At 37.3% G+C, this 16,651-nt stretch overlaps 1 pseudogene; it reads right to left on the reverse strand.

The window, feature by feature from the left end:
* Positions 1–5,006: 5,006 nt before the first annotated feature.
* Positions 5,007–5,982, reverse strand: LOC138164144 (malate dehydrogenase, cytoplasmic pseudogene; annotated as a pseudogene).
* Positions 5,983–16,651: the final 10,669 nt, after the last annotated feature.

The following is a 16,651-nucleotide window of genomic DNA, read 5'->3' on the forward strand; positions in this document are numbered from 1 at the left end:
CCACTTCTAGGGCTGTATCTCAAAGAGATCACTCAAGTGGGAGGAAGACCAGTATGTACAAAAATATTTATAGCAGCTCTTTTTGTGGTGGCAAAGAACTGGAAATCAAGGGGATGCCCATCAGTTGGGGAACAGCTGAACAAGTTGTGGTATATCAATGTAATGGAATACTATTGTGCTATAAGAAATAAGGAGCAGATGGACTTCATAATAACCTAGAGAGACTTAAATAAACTGATTCTGAGTGAGAGGAGCAGAACCAGGAGAACATTGTACACAATTACAGACACATCATATCTGTGATGACTGACTTTGATATCCTGGGTTCCCCTCAGCAATGAAAAGTTATAAGACAAGTCTAAAGGACTCATGATGGAAAAGGTTTTCCACATCCAGAGAAAGAATTATGGGGTCTGAATGCAGATTGAAGCAAACTACTTGCTCTCTCTTTTTCATTTTGTTTTGTTTCTTCTTCCTCGTTACTCATTCCATTGGTTATAATTCTTTACAACTCGACTAATGTTTTAATATGACGGTATATATGAAACCTATATCGGATTGCATACTACCATGTGGGTAGGGGGGAAAGGGTGGGGGAGAAAATTTGGAAGTCAAAAACTTGTGGAACTGAATGTTGTAAACGAATAGTAAACAAATTTTAAAAAAAAAACTCTTGGAAAACTGGAAAATAGTATAACAGAAACTAGGCATAGACTAATATCTTGCATCATATACCAAGATAAAGTCAAAATGAGTACATGATTTAGACATAAAAGGTGATAATATAAACAAATTAGGAGAGCAAGGAATAGTTGTCAGATCTGTGGACAAGCAAAAAAATCATGACCAAACAAGAGATAGAGAACATTATGAAATGCAAAATGGATAATTTTGATGACATTAAATTAAAAATTTAAATTTAAAAAATTAAGTTAAATTTTGATTACATTAAATCGCACAAACAAAACCAATGCAACCAAGATTAGAAGGGAAGCAGAAGCTGGGACACAATTTTTACAGATAAAGGCCTCATTTCCAAAATATATAGAGAACTGAGTCAAATTTATAAAAATACAAGTCATTCCTCAATTTGTAAATGGTCAAAGGATAGGAACAGGCAATTTTCAGAGGAAGAAATTAAAGCTGTCTGTAGTCATATGAAACAGTGCTCTAAATCGTTATTGATTAGAGAAATGCAAATCAAAACAACTCTAAGGTACCACATCACACTAACAGCTAACATGAAAAAACCAGGAAAATGATAAATGATGGGGAAGATGAGGGGAAAATTGGAACACCGATGCATTGTTGGTTGTTGAGGGCCAATGTGAGCCAGTCCAGTCATGGGTGGAGTCTGGACCAGGATTTCCCTGGGTCTTGCTCCCCATGTGGGCTAATTATGACTTAAGGTCACTATCTTTCTGTGGCTAGCAAGGAAACATCGTGTGATTACCAAGAAGTGACCCCCAAAGATTGCACAGCTGCCAATAATTAAATACAATCTGGTTAGTCATTTTTTCCACGAGAAAAACCGGATGCAACCACCTTTGTTATAAAAACCGTTGCCCCAGAATAAATAAACAGACTACCCTAATAGTTCTGGCCTGGCTTGCTTCATCATTTCATTGCCACACCCCCACCTTCAGGCCTGCGCTGCCTACTGTGTGGGCATCATTTGGTGAAGTTGTGAATTGATCCAACCATTCTGGAGAGCAATTTGGAGCTATGCCCAAAGGGCCATAAAACTGTGCATACCCTTTTCAACCAGTAATACCACTTCTAGGTCTGTCCCAAAGGTCTCAATGAGACAATAAAAAAGGGCAAAGGACCCACATGCACAAATATATATGTAATCTCTTTTTGTGGTAGCCAAGAATTGGAAATTGAGGGGATGCCCATCAACTGGGAAATAACTGAACAAGTTGTGGTATATGAATATAATAGAATATTGTTGTTCCATAAGAAATGATGAGCAGACAAATTTCAGAAAAACCTGGAAAGACTTACATCAGCTGATCCTGAACAGAACCAGGAAACTATACACAGCAGCAACATTATACAATGACCAACTTTGATAGACTTAGCTCTTCTCAATAATGCAATGATTGAAAACAATTCCAAAAGACTCATGATGGAAAATGCTATCCACATCCAAAGAAAGGACTGTGGAGTCTGAATGAAGATTGAATATTTTTCTGTTTTTTTTTCCTTTCTCATGGTTTATTCCCTTTTGTTCATTACAACATAACTAATGGGGAAATATGTTTAATATAATTATACATGTATGGCCAATATCTGATTGTACCACATCTTGGGGAGGGGAGTAGGGGGAGAAAATTTAAAACTTAAAATCTTATAATAGTGAATGTTGAAAACCAAAAATAAATAAATATAAAACAAGAAAAGAAAATTACCTTGGGAACAATGTGGAGAACAGATTGGTGAGGGGAGATCAATTAGGATTTCATTACAATAGTCTAAACCATATTATAATACAGATACTTATCTAAGAATTAGATAAGAAATATTTTTAATAATCCATTCTATAGTGAATTTAAATCTTGTGTTAAAGGATAAGGTCTTTAAAATGGATTTTTTCTTTTCTTGTGGTTTTTTCTTTTGTTAAATAAACTAGTTTATTGTAGGTAAAAAAGGAAAAAGGGGGAGGGGATCCCACCACAAAAAGCTATTATGGTGGTAAGAAAAGCTCAAGACACAAACACAGAAGACAATGACTTGAAAAAAATCTGTAGGCAAAGTCTCAAAGATAAATGCACCTTGGACATACGTCTAAGAATTCCTAGAAGAATTAAAGCAAGTATTAAAGGAGGAGCTTTGAAAAAAATTTTTTTAAAGAAAATGAAAGCAGTGGAGGAAAGAATGAGAAAAGAGACAAACACCAGGGAAGAAAGATATGAAGAAAGAATTAATTGGTTGGAAAAGGAGGTTTAAAACCTCAGTAAAGAAAATAACGCCTTGAAAATTGTGTTGTTGAGTACAACTCTTTGTGCCCCTATAAACCATACTATATCCATGGGGTTTTCTTGGCAAAGCTACTGAAGTGATTTGCCATTTTCTTCTTCACTGGATTAAGGCAAACAGAGGTTAAGGGACTTGCCCAGGGTGACACAGCTAGTAAGTATCTGAGGCTGGTTTTGAACTCAGGCCTTTCTGACTCCAAACTTAGCACTCTATCCATTGAGCCTCCTAGAAAATGAGAATTAGGAAAATGGAAGCTAATAACTCAATGAGATATCAAGAAACAATTAAGTCAAAAGACTGAAGAAAAAAAATAGAAGAAAATGTGACCTATCTCATAGGGAAAACAACTGACTTGGAAAATAGGTCAAAGAGAAATCATTTAATAATCATAGGACTACCTGAAACCATAAACAAAAAAAAGCCTAAATATCATACTTCAAGAAATCATAAAAGAAAACTGCACAGACATCTTAGAACCAGAGAGCAAAGTAGAAACTGAAAGAACCTATCAATCATATTCTGAGAGAAACCCTCAAATGAAAACTCCCAAGAATACTATATTCAAAATCCAAAGCTCCCAATTCAAGGAAAAAATAGTGCAAGAAGGCAGAAAGAAAGAATTCAAATATGGAGGAGCCACAATAACGATCATACAAGATTTAAAGGAGTGGAGAGCTTAGAATATGACATTCTAGAAGGATGTAGGCTTACAACCAAGAATAACTTAACCAGGAAAACTAAGTGTAATCCTAGAATGGAAAAAAAAATTTTTTTTGTAATGAAATAAAGAACTTTCCAACATTCCTAATGAAAAGACAGAGTTGAATTAAAAATTTGACGTACAAACACAGGAGTTCAGAGAAACAAAAAGATAAACATGAACGAACAATCATAAGAGACTAAATAAGATTAAATTGCTTACATTACTATATGAGATGACACAGGTAATCCCTTGACTTTGTCATCACTAGGACTTATAGAAGGAATCTAATTGAAAGAGTTATACTTGGCTGCTCTCAAAAGAGAGTGCACAGAGAAAAAGGAGAAGGGAGAGGAAGAAGGGGAAAATTATCTCAAATAAATAAGGTGTGATAAAAAGAACTTATACAACAATGAGGTGCAATGGGGTGGGGTGGACAACTCTTGAAACTCACTCTTATTTGAACTAGTTAAAGGAGGCAAAAATACACAAACACATACAACAAAAACACAAACACCGACAGGTACAGAAATACAACTTACCTAACAAGCAAATAGAAAGGAAATGGCTTAAGGGAAAAGAGAGTAGGGGAAAAGAATAAGAGAAAGGGTAGATTTTGACTTTAAGTTGGGCATTAATCAGAAGCAACGCAGATTCTTAGATAGGAGGCATGGGAAAAAATAGGATAGATATGAGAATAAGATGGAGGGAAATACACAGCATTGCATTCACATCTGTGAACCTGAATGGGATGAATTCATACATAAAATGGAATAGGACAGCAGAATGGATTAGAAACCAGAATCCAACAACAGGTTGTTTACAAGAAACAAACTTGAAACAGAAAAATACACATAGAGTTAAAATAAAGAGCCAGAGAAGAATCTATAATGCTTGAAGTAAAAAAGGCCAGGGTAGTAATCATAAGCTCAGACAAAGCAAAAGCAAAAATTAACCTAATTAAAAGAAATAAGCAGTAAAATTACATTTTGTGAAAAGGTACCGTGGACAATGAATTAATATCAATACTAAACATATATTACTAGATGGCACATCATCTAAATTCTTTTTTTTTCTTTACAGTCAGTCATTTTTATTTAGACTTCATCACTAACATCATTTGATAATGTGATGACATGGTAGGCACAAATATGTACCAAGAAGTACACACAATCTTTAAATGCATGGTTTTCATTATGTAGTTTGCCAAGTACAATATCATTAATTGGCACTAAGTTTAAAGGTAGTATAATATTAATATTAAAGAAGAAGAAGAACATTCTTCAGCTTTTATGTGTTTTGTGATATCCTAATTTTTGCCTAGTCATGTGATGATAAGAAATTCAAAAGTGGTCTCTTTTTCTTCTGATAATTCCTTTGCAATGAGATCCATCTTCTCACAGGAGAAATCATTGATAGAGAGGACTTCCACAAATTTGCAGGATTTATTCTTGATGACAACAGGGAAGGAGTAGAGCAAATCAAGGATTCCACAGTAATTGCCATCAGAGATGACTCCCATGGAAGCAAATTCTTCCTCTGGAGTTTCAAACCAGATATCTCTCTGACATGGGCACAGATTGCTTTGGCAGCTGACATCACACTAGACAATTTTCAAGCCTTAATGACAGTTGCACCACACTGCTGAACAGTCCTGATAAAGTCTCCCTTGAGCCTGCCTTACAACTTCATAGACACCAACTTCTTTCCCTTGGATATTAACCTTGGCATGGTTAACATCTGGATACTGAGTTGAGGAGTGGTTCTTGATATCCTTGGTGGTCAAGCCATTTTAAGAGCAATCTTGAGACTTAACTCAGTTGTGATTCAGATGGGTCAAATAGCTGAAATTCTTCTTGAGCATCAATGGGGCCATCTTAGAAGCCATCAGGTAATTGGTATTGGCTGGATTTCCAACAACCACAACCTTAACAGACTTTTTGGCATATTTTTCCAAAGCCTGTTCCTGGGATTTGAAAATCTTCACATTTGCCTTAAGTAAATCCTTCCTCTCCATGCCATCCTTCCTTAGCATGGAGCCTACCAGAATTGCTTCATCCAGGTCTTTGAAGGCAACCTCTTCTTTATCTGTTGCAATGACCTCTTTAAGGAGGGAAAGAGCAGTCTTGCAGTTCCATTACTACCCCTGCCAGCAAACCCATCGTGGGAGTGATATCCAACCGGCCAAGAACAAGACCCTGATCTTTCCCAAAGACATCTCCCTTATCAATAATGTAAAGAACAGAGTAGGCTATTGGACCAGCTGCTCCAGTTAATAGGCCTCTGATGGGTCCACCCATGGCTGCAGCTGGACAGCTTTGGCAACTGATGATTAGTCACTTACAGTCAACCAAGCAAGTCACCTCTAACTGCAGCCCACAGCAAGTAAATTCTTTTTTTTTTTTTTGCTTTTTGGAGGGCAGTTGGGGTTAAGTAACTTGCTCAAGGTCACACGGCTAGATTGTGTGTGTGTGTGTGTGTGTGTGTGTGTGTGTGTGTGCTAAGTGTCTGAGGCCGGATCCGAACACAGGTCCTCCTGACTCCAGTGCCAGTGCTCTACTCACTGCGCCACCTAGCAGCCCCTCACAGCAAGTAAATTCTTAAGGGAAAAGTTAAATAAAGTGCAGAAGGAAACAGCAAACAATAGTAGTGGGGGACTTCAATTTACCCTCTCCTAGATCTACATTCGTCAGAACAAAAAATAAGTAAGAAAGAAAATAAGGGCCTAAATAGAATTTTTAAAAAGTTTGATATGCTAGACTTCTGGATAATATTCAATGGGAATATAAAGAAGTATGCCTTTTTCTCAGCTGTATATGGCACACTCACAAAAATCAACCATATATAAGGGCATAAGAACCCCATAAACACATGCAGAAAACCATTTTTACCAACCATAATGCAATAAAAGTATATTCATTAAAAGGTCTATGAAACTAAAATTAAAAAGTTAATTAGAAACTAAATAACAGTCCTAAAGAATGGGTGAATCAAAGAACAAATTATAGAAACAATCAAAAATTTCATTAAAGATAATGAGAACAATTAGACAAAATTGGTGAGAAGTGGCAAAAGAAGTAATTAGGGGAAAAATTATATCTTTAAGCTCTTTCATCAATAAGAGAGAAAGAAGTGATCAAGAAATTGGACATGAAGCTAAAACAACTAGAAAACCAACAAATTAAAAAGCTCTAATTAAATACCAAAGTGGAAATCCTGAAAATCAAATGAAAGATGAACAAAATTGAAAGCTAAAAAAATTAACTTAATAAATAAAATTAGAAATGATTTTTATGTATTCATATGCCCATATACCCTCATATATAGACATATATATATACATATATATTTCTATTCCCTTCAACCATTTTCATACTGACGAAAGTTTCATCAGTTACAATTATTGTTTTTCCATGTAGCAATGTTAATAGTTCAACTTTAATAAATTCCTTATGATTTCTTTTCCCTGTTTACCTTCTCATGCTTCTTGTATCTGAATGTCACATTTTCTATTCAACTCTGGTTTTTCCAGCAAGAATGCTTGAAAGTCCTCTATTCCACTGAATGACCTTATTTTCCCCTGAAACATGATACTCAGTTTTGCTGTGTAGGTGATTCTTGGTTTTAATCCCAGCTCCTTTGACCTCCAGAATATCATATTCCAAGCCCTTCAATCTCTCAGTGTAGAAGCTGCCAGATCCTGGGTTATCCTGATTGTGTTTCCACAATATTCAAATTGTTTCTTCCTGGCTGCTTGTAATATTCTCTCCTTAATCTTCGAATTCCAGAACCTGGCTATAATATTCCTAGGAGTTTTCTTTTTGGGATCTTTTCCAGCAGGTGATTGGTAGATTCTTTTCAACCTCTATTTTGCCCTCTGGTACTAAAACATCAGGGCAGTTTTCTTTGAGAACTTCCTGGAGGATGATTTCTAGGTTCTTACTTTGGTAATGGCTTTCAGGTACTCCAATAATTTTTAAATTATCTCTCCTGGATCTATTTTCCTGGTCAGTGGTTTTTCCCATGAGATATTTCACATTGCCTTCTATTCTTTCATTTGTTTGGATCTGTTTAACAGCATCTTGATTTCTCATAAAGTCATTAGCTTCCATTTGCTCCAATCTAATTCTGAAGCAATGATTCTCCTCACTGAGCTTTTGAGATTCTTTTTCCATCTGGCAAATTTGGCTTTTTTAAGGCATTCTTCTCCTCATTGCCTTTTTGAACTTCTTTTGCCAATTGAATTTGTTTTTTAAGGTGTGATTTTCCTCAGTCAGGCTGTTGACTCTCATTTTGTAATTTTCTTGCATCGTTCTCATTTCTCCTCCCAATTTTTCCTCTGCTTCTCTTATCTGCTTCTTAAGGTCCTCTATGGCCTGTAACCAGCTCATATTTTCTTTTGAAGCTTTTGGTGCAGGAGTTCTGACTTCACTGTCTTCCTCCTGTTCCATGCTTTGCTCCTTTTTGTCCCCAAAGTAGGAGTCTAATGTTGGAATTTTCTGTCTACTTTGTTTCCTTTGCCTGCTCATGTTGCCGTCGGTCACTTGACCCCTGGGCTTTTTGCCACAGTAGGACTCTGCCGCCAGACAGGGGAACTTTCATCCCAAATGCTGGGGTTTTCTCAGCTGCCAGAGGTATTAGATGGGTGCCCTCTCTGAGACTTCCACACGCTCTAGCAGGCTGGACACACGCCACAGGACTTCCACCCTAGACTGCAATCCAGATCCAAGCAGGTTAAAGCAAGAGCCATTACCCCTCAGACTGGTTGCTTGGTCCCCCTACACTCTGCAGGCCAGGAGCTGAAGCTGCCACGTGGTGCTGGTTGGCTGTGACAGTGTCTCAGCAGCTTTTCGCCCTGGGGGCAAAAGCCAATGCACTCCCACTCACTGGGTCCCAAAGTCCAGACTGCACTGACTTCTCACTTTGTCCTTTGCATCTATGTGTTGATAATTCTGGAAATGACCACGGCTGCTGTTGATCTGGAGTCCCTCCTGCTGATGGCTGGTCAGAACCACTCTGGGGCTAAAACCTCCATGTGGGCCAGGGCTCCACTTCCTACCTTCCTGCTGGGCTGTCCTCAGGGGGAGGTTAGCTTCTCTGTGTCGTTTTGTCGGTTCTGCAGCTCCAAAGTTTGTTCAGAGTCCTCTTTTTACATTGATTGGGGAAGGTGGAAGCCAGAGCCTGGAGGAGTTAAAAATTATTTTTAAAATAATAAAATAGATAAGTTAACTAATTTGATTAATAAAAAGAAAGAAAAAACAAATTATAAGTATAAAAAATGAAAAAGGTGAATTCATAACTAAGAAGTAATCAAAGCAATTATTAGGAGCTATTTTGCCTAACTATATGCAAACTAAACTGACAATATTAATGAAATTAATGAATATTTATAAAAACATTAATTATCCAGATGAACAGAACAAGAAATAGAATACTTAAATAATATTAATATTATTTATTAATTTATTCATTTATACTTTATTTATTTAGTAGGATTTATTTATTAATAAAATAAATTATTAATTTATTAATATTATTAATAATTAAATACTTAGAAAAAGAAGTTGAACAAGCCATAAATGAACTCCCTCTGCCCCCCTCCCCAAATCCCAGGATTAGATGGATTTACAAGTGATTTCTACCAAACATTTAAAGAATAATTAATTCCAATACTATATAACCTATTTGGAAAAAATAGGTAAAAAAGGGTCATACCAAGTCCCTTCTATGACACAAATTTGATCTTTTTTTATTATTTTTTTTTATTTTTATTTATTTATTTTTTAAAGCAATCGGGGTTAAGTAACTTGCTCAAGTTTACACGGCCAGTTATTTCTGGGTGTGGTGCTGAGTATCTGAGCCCGGATTTGATCTAGGTCATCCCGACACTGGAGCCGGTGCTCTTACTCGCTGAGCCACCTGGCCACCCCTAAGCAATTGGGGTTAAGTAACTTGCTCAGGGTTACACGGCCAGGTGTTTCTGGGTGGGTGCTAAGTGTCTGAGCCTGGGATTCGATCTCCAGGTCTTCTCAAGACTGGAGCTGGTGCTCTTACTCGCTGTGCTACCTGGCCGCCCCTACAAATTTGATCTTGATACCTAAACCACAGAGTCAAAACAGAGAAAGAAAACTATAGACAAATTTCATTAATGAATACTGATGCAATTAAATGAAATGGGGATAAGCTAGAAGCATTCCCAGTAAAATTAGGGGTGAAACAATGATGTCCCTTATCACCATTATTATTCAATATTATAGTAGAAGTAACAATAAGAGAAGAAAAAGAAATTGAAGGAATTAGAATAGGCAATGAGGAAACAAAACTATTGCTCTTTGCAGATGATATGATGTTATACTTAGAGAATCTAGAGAATCAACTGAAAAACTACTTGAAACAATTAACAACTTTAGAGGCTGCTAGGTGGCACAGTGAACAGAGCACCAGCCTTGGAGTCAGGAAGACCTGAGTTCAAATCCGGCCTCAAGACACTTAACACTTACTAGTTGTGTGACCTTGGGCAAGTCACTTAACCCCAATTGCCCTCCCCTCCTCCCTCTAAAAAGCAAAAAAAATTCCAAAAAACAATTAACAACTTTAGCAAAGTTGCAGGATATAAAATAAACCCACATAAATCATCAGCATTTCCATGTATCACCAACAAAGTTCAGCAGCAAGAGATAGAAGGAGAAATTACATTTAAAGTAATGTAGACAACATAAAATATTTGGGACTCTATCTGCCAAGACAAACCCAGGAACTATATGAACAAACATTTTTCACACAAATAAAGTGACATCTAAACAACTGGAAAAATATCAGTTGTTCATGGGTACACCGAGCTAAAATAATAAAAATGACAATTCTAAGTTAATTTCCCTATTCAGTGCCATACCAATCAAACTACCAAAAACTTATATTATAGAGCTAGAAAAAACAACAAAATTCATCTTGAAGAACAAAAGCTCAAGGATATCAAGGGAATTAAGGGGAAAAAATGCAAAGTTAGCCATACCAAATCTAAAACTATATTATAAAGCAGTGATCATCAAAACTATTTGGTACTGACTAAGAAACAGAAGGGTGGATCAGTGGAATAGGTTAGGTACACAAGACACAGTTTCAGTGACTATAGTGATCTAATGTTTGATAAACTCAAAGACTTTAGTTTCTGGGATAAGAACTCACTATTTGACAAAAAACTGCTGGGAAAACTGGAAAATATTAGAAACTAGAAATAAAGCAACATCTCACACCCTATACCAAGGTTAGGTCAAAGTAGGTACATGATTTAGACATAAGGGATAAGCAATGAACATGAGCAAATTAGAAGAACAAGGGATAGTTTGCCTGTCAGATCTATGAACAAGTGAAGAATTTATTACCAAAGAAGAGATAGAGAACATTATAAGATGCAAAATGGATCATTTTGATTACATTAAATTAAAAATGTTTTACACAAACATAACCAATGAACCAAGATTAGAAGGGAAGCAGAAAGCTGGGAAGCAATGTACAGTGTTTTTCATAAAGGCCTTATTTCTCAAATATATAGCGAAGTGATCAGTGGGTTACTTCAATTTATTTTGCCCTCTGGTTTTAGGATATAAGGGTAGTTTTTTGGGATAATGTCATACAACATCAAATTTTTTTTTTGGCTTTTTGGAGGGGGGAAGGCAGGGCAATTGGAGTTAAGTGACTTGCCCAAGGTCACATGGCTAGTCAGTGTTAGGTGTCTGAGGCTGGATTTGAACTCAGGTCCTCCTGACTCCAGGGCCAGTACTATATTCAGTGCGCCACCTAGCTACACTTACATCATATTTTTTAATCATGGTTTTCAGGTAGTTCAATAATTCTTAAGTTATCTCTCTTTGATCTATTTTCCAGGTCAGTTGTTTTTCCAACGAGATAACACATTTTCTTCAATTTTTTTTCATTTTTGATTTTGTTTTATTGTTTTTTTGATGTTTCATGAAGTCATTAGCTTCCTCTTTTCCAGTTTTAATTTTAAAGGAATTATTTGTTTCAGAACTTTTGGACCTCTTTTTCCACTTTTAAGAAGTTCTTCTCTTTGGTAGATGTTTGTGCCTTTTTTTTTTTAAACACTATTTAGCCTATTCTGTTTTTTTTTAAGGCATTATATTCTTTGGTAGCCTTTTGTGCCTCCTTTGCAAAGCTGTTGACTCCTTTTTCATCATTTTCTTGCCTCACATTCATCTCTTTTCCCATTTTTTCTCTACCTCTCTTATTTGACTTTGGAAATTCTTTTTGAGCCTTTCCAGGAATTTTGGGAGTGAAGGGACTGAGACCAATTCATATTTTTATTTGAGGTTTTGAATGTCACTGTTTTGACATTGCTGTCTTCTGAGTTTTTCTTTTGATTTTCCCTGTCACCACAGTAAATTTCTATGGTCAGGTTCTTTATAGTTGTTTGCTCATTTTTCCAGTCTATTTCTTGACTTTTAATTTTATGTTAAAGTTGGGCTTTTTTTCCCAGCATAAAGAGAACACTGTCCGAAGCTTCAGGTTTTTTTTTTATGCTGTTTTTCAGAGCTAGTTCTTGGGGTCTGCAAGTTTTCCATTCTTCCAAGGTGGTATGGTTTAAGAAGTGGTGTGGTTACTGTTCTCCTGGCCTGTTTTCTGCTGTGTAAATGACCACAAGCACTCATTTCCACCCTGGAACTGTGTCCAGGGTTTTTGCTTCTGCTAGTGCACCCAGAACCATGTATGGGCAATGCAACAGAGAACTCCTGCAGTGCCAACTAAGGGTTCCCTGAAATCTCCTTTTGACCAACAGTCTGAAAACCCTAAGATTTGTGGACTAAGGACTCTTGAAGCTGCAACCCTCAAGACCTGATGCTGGCTTGTTGGGGAATGGCCTGTACTGGTTCAGCCAATGCTGGATTGTTCTCCACTCTTACCCAAGTAAGATAGATCTTTCCTGCCAACCTTCTAAGTTGCCTTGAGTTGGGAAATTGTTTTACTCCTTTCTTTTGTTAGTCTCATGACTTCAGAATTTGTTTTGATTCACTATTTTAAAATTGCTTGGAGGGGAATTTGGGAGAGTCTAAGTGAATCCTTGCCTTTACTCTGTCATCTTGGCTCTGCCTCCAAAGCATAATCTTGAAATAGCAGCTTCATCATCATAATCCTGAACTGATATCCTTACTCTCAGAAGCCATATCCTTGACAAATTGATTCTATTCTAGGAAAGAGGGAAAGTTTTCCAGTCATGAAGTGTTTTGACTCTGTTTTGAATCTGGCTCCTAATAATACTTAACCAGTAAAGATGGATTGTTTTTGGACATAGTTCCATTCTTTACCTCTTCTATCCCCAGCATGGAGTTGCTAAGACTTTGAGGTCCCAATAGTTCAGGTTGCTCTCACTTGGAAAGTTTTTTCATAGCATGTTTGGATAATGTCTTCCCAGAAAGAAATTTGAAGAACCAAGGGGTACTGTTGTTGAGGGGTACCTTGCTTTCCAATGGGAGAACCAACAGGCCTTTCATCTTCTCTGCTATTGCCACCTAAGGTCTCTAACAGTCTTCAGTACTATCATCTATCCTCTTTATGTAACCTAAGAATCCCTGGGTCTTTTCATCTGTCCCATCATCCTGGGAACTTCTGGGCCTTTCTATATTCCTTGTAGCTGAACTTTCTTTTGTGTTGTCTCCTCTAATTACAATGTAAGGTCTTGAGAGCAGGAACTGGATTACTTTTTCCATCTATAACCCCAACCCTTAGCACAGTGCTTGGCACAAAGAAAGCATTTCATAAATGCTTTTTTATTTGTTCATTCATAGGGAGGTCAAATCGTCTCTGCTTAATTATAGTTAATGTGAACTTATATGGGATTGAAAGTGGATCCCTTAAATTGACTTGGTGACAATGTTGAGTTCCTAAATGAAAGTGGGGAGGAGTCTTTTCCCAGTACCCATGAAAGAACAGCACAGCCCCTCAGGAGAAGACTCTGAAGGGGCAAAGATTTGGTATTGCCTTTCTCTCCCATGGTGCTCCTAGGAAGGGAGAAGTCCTGGCTGGTGGGCCTGGGAACACTGGGTGGACTGTGGTATAGAGCAAAACTTTGCATCAACTTTAGCCCTGGGATAGATTGCCTATAAGAGGTAATAACTTAGCTACCTTAGTACAGATGATCTAGGTGGAATGGATAGAACTCTGGACTTGTAGTCATGAAAACCAGAGTTCAGATTTGTCCTCAAACACTTATTCACTGAATAATCTTGGGCAAGTCACTTACACTCTATCTGCCTCAGTTTCCTTATCTATAGAGATAATAAGAACACCTACTTCCCAGGGCTGTGAGGATAAAATTAAATATTTGAAAATGTTTTGCAAACCTTAAAGCACTATATAAATGCCAGTTATTATCACTGGCCTTACAAAGGAAGAAAAGTTCAAATCTGAAAGACAAGTGCAAGGACAGAACCAATTCTGTACACCCACATCCTGATTCTACACTCTTACATGGTTTGCCTCACAGCAAGCATACCCCTCCTCTTTGGGGGGAGTATAAAACTAGGCAGTCAGAGATCAGTCTCTGGAAGAGAGAGTGGAGGGAAAATCCCTTACACCCTGATCACCACTCTCTTTACTTATATCTATATGCATATATATCTATGTATATATATATTATATATATACACACACACATATATATGTGTGCATTTTAAGGTTTACTAAGGAATGCGTGAACACACATAAAGAATAGTGAAGAAACTAATTTATCCAAATCCTAGCAAAACAGAAATCAAAGAAATAGGAGAATATATATCAAACAATATAGAGTAAAAGAGCTCTCCCATTGGGAGTGAGATAACTCAGCTCTATCCAGAGTGTCCTTGATCTCATCCAAGGAGAAACTTTCTTCGGTCACTAGTGTAGCAAGATGGAGATAGGGACATGATGAAGACTGTTATTTCCATTCATGTCTTCTCAGAGTCTTTTCCTTCAGCAGCTTTTCCCATCTTACATTTCAAAGCACCCACAGTTTCTCAAAGCTTGAAGACTAGAAGCTTGATAGAGGGTTCTCACCTGAAGAGTCTCTAAAGGGGACTGACCCTGAAGAATCCTGGAGAACTACGCTCACACAGGGCAACCCATGGATCTCCATTTATTAGGAGAGTGTTCCATATCAATGATCTTTGGGACAGAGGTTTCTTACTGCTGTTATTGTTTCAGTTATGTTTAGCTCTTTGTGACCCAATTTGGAGTTTTCTTGGCAAAGATGCTGGAGTGGTTTACCATTTCCTTCTCCAGCTCATTTTAACAGGTGAGGCAAACAGGGTTAAATGACTTGCCCAGGGTCACTGTAATGCCAAGCAAAGGCAACTTCCCAAGGTTCAAAATACCAGCATAGTTGCTCTCCATTTTATTCAGTGATAAATTAAGAACAGAGAAAATCAAAATACAGCACAATTCAAAATACAGCATTCACCAAGTGTAATTCAATAATTTCCAAGTGCTATTCCACCTCTAGACATTACATTCATTTAGTCAATCACAAAGTCCCTCTTTTCAAATGGAGATTAGTTTCCAATTATAAACAAAGTACCTTCATTGGGTCAATCACAGTGCACAAAAGAGTCAAAAGTTTCCCACCCCTGGATCACAACTGAAAAGGCCATCTACCCCAGAGTTACAACAAGCTTAAGCACAGCATTTAATACCCAAAGAGAGATCTTTTCTTCATCTTGACCCAAGGCATGTTCTCAGCAATCTTTGTTCCTGGGGATACAAAGCTTAGCAAGGCCACAAGATACATTGCCAGGGTCCTCATTAATTCATTCTCCGTCTGCAGAACAGTCCTAGGACCCCTGAAAACATTAGCAAAACCCTCTTCCAGGATTTCTGTAAACATACAACAAGAAAATCCTTCTTCAGGGCTTCTGAACCAACAGCAAGGTTCCAGAACCTCTGCAACAACAGCACTGTCCTTCACCAGTGGATGCAATTCATTCTCTGTCTGCAGAACAGTCTCTGGACCCCTGAACCAGCAGCAAGGTTCCAGGACCTCTGCAACAACAGGACTGTCCTTCACCAGTGGACGAATCTGGCAAAACAACATCAAAACAGACAGACAAAGTACCAGCGTCACAGCCATGTCTCCTCAGTCCTTGGCAGCTCTGGGTAGCAACTCTCAAAAGTCCTGGGCAGCTGAACTGGCCCTCAGCAATCCTCTCTGTCTCTCTGCCTCCATGATGCTGCTTCCAAAAAATTCTTCTGCCTCTCTCTCTGCTTCTGCCTCTCTAAAATTCATGTTACCAGCTCCTCCCAGTTCAGTCCTCTCTTTTCATGTCAATGAGTCCATCCCACAAGTGGGATTCACAAGCTCTGGATTTTAATACCATCAATCCAAAAACCAAGCCAATACTGAGGGATCTTTAAATTCCACTACTATTACAGTCATATAGTTACTAAGTGTCTGAGGCTAGATATGAACTGAGAAAAAGAGTCTTAAAGATTTTAGGCCCAGAATTCCTTTTTCATTCAAGTATATATATCCCAAGTCTATTCATCGTATCTCAGCACTGTGCCACTTAGCTGCCTGGAACAGAACTTAGAGTTATAAATTTACATCTTGTTTGTACATAGTTGTTTTCATGTTGTCTCCCTCCCTCTGTAAATAGATTTTAAAGTCCTTGAAGGCATATGGACTTTAAATTTTTTCATCACTTTTTATAGCAAGTGTATAATTCATTTTTTAAAAGTCTAGACTTGATTATAATCCATATGTTCCCAATGGAGTTTAAGTCAAGTGAGTTCCTAGACCATTGACTTCAATGTTTATTTACATCTCTTAGACAAATTTCTTGATATGTTATATATTACATTTCAGTATTTTATCTCCATTGTAGAATTTCTGTAATTCTGGAACAATTCTGCTTTTTAAGTATACAGTCTATTATAGTTCATAATTAACAGGGACAAGATTTCCAGCCTCACTAGAAATTT

Source organism: Petaurus breviceps, unplaced genomic scaffold, assembly GCF_028583685.1.
Source record: "Petaurus breviceps papuanus isolate PSGF00001 unplaced genomic scaffold, PetGlider_PUasm1.0 189, whole genome shotgun sequence".
NCBI lineage: Eukaryota > Metazoa > Chordata > Mammalia > Diprotodontia > Petauridae > Petaurus > Petaurus breviceps.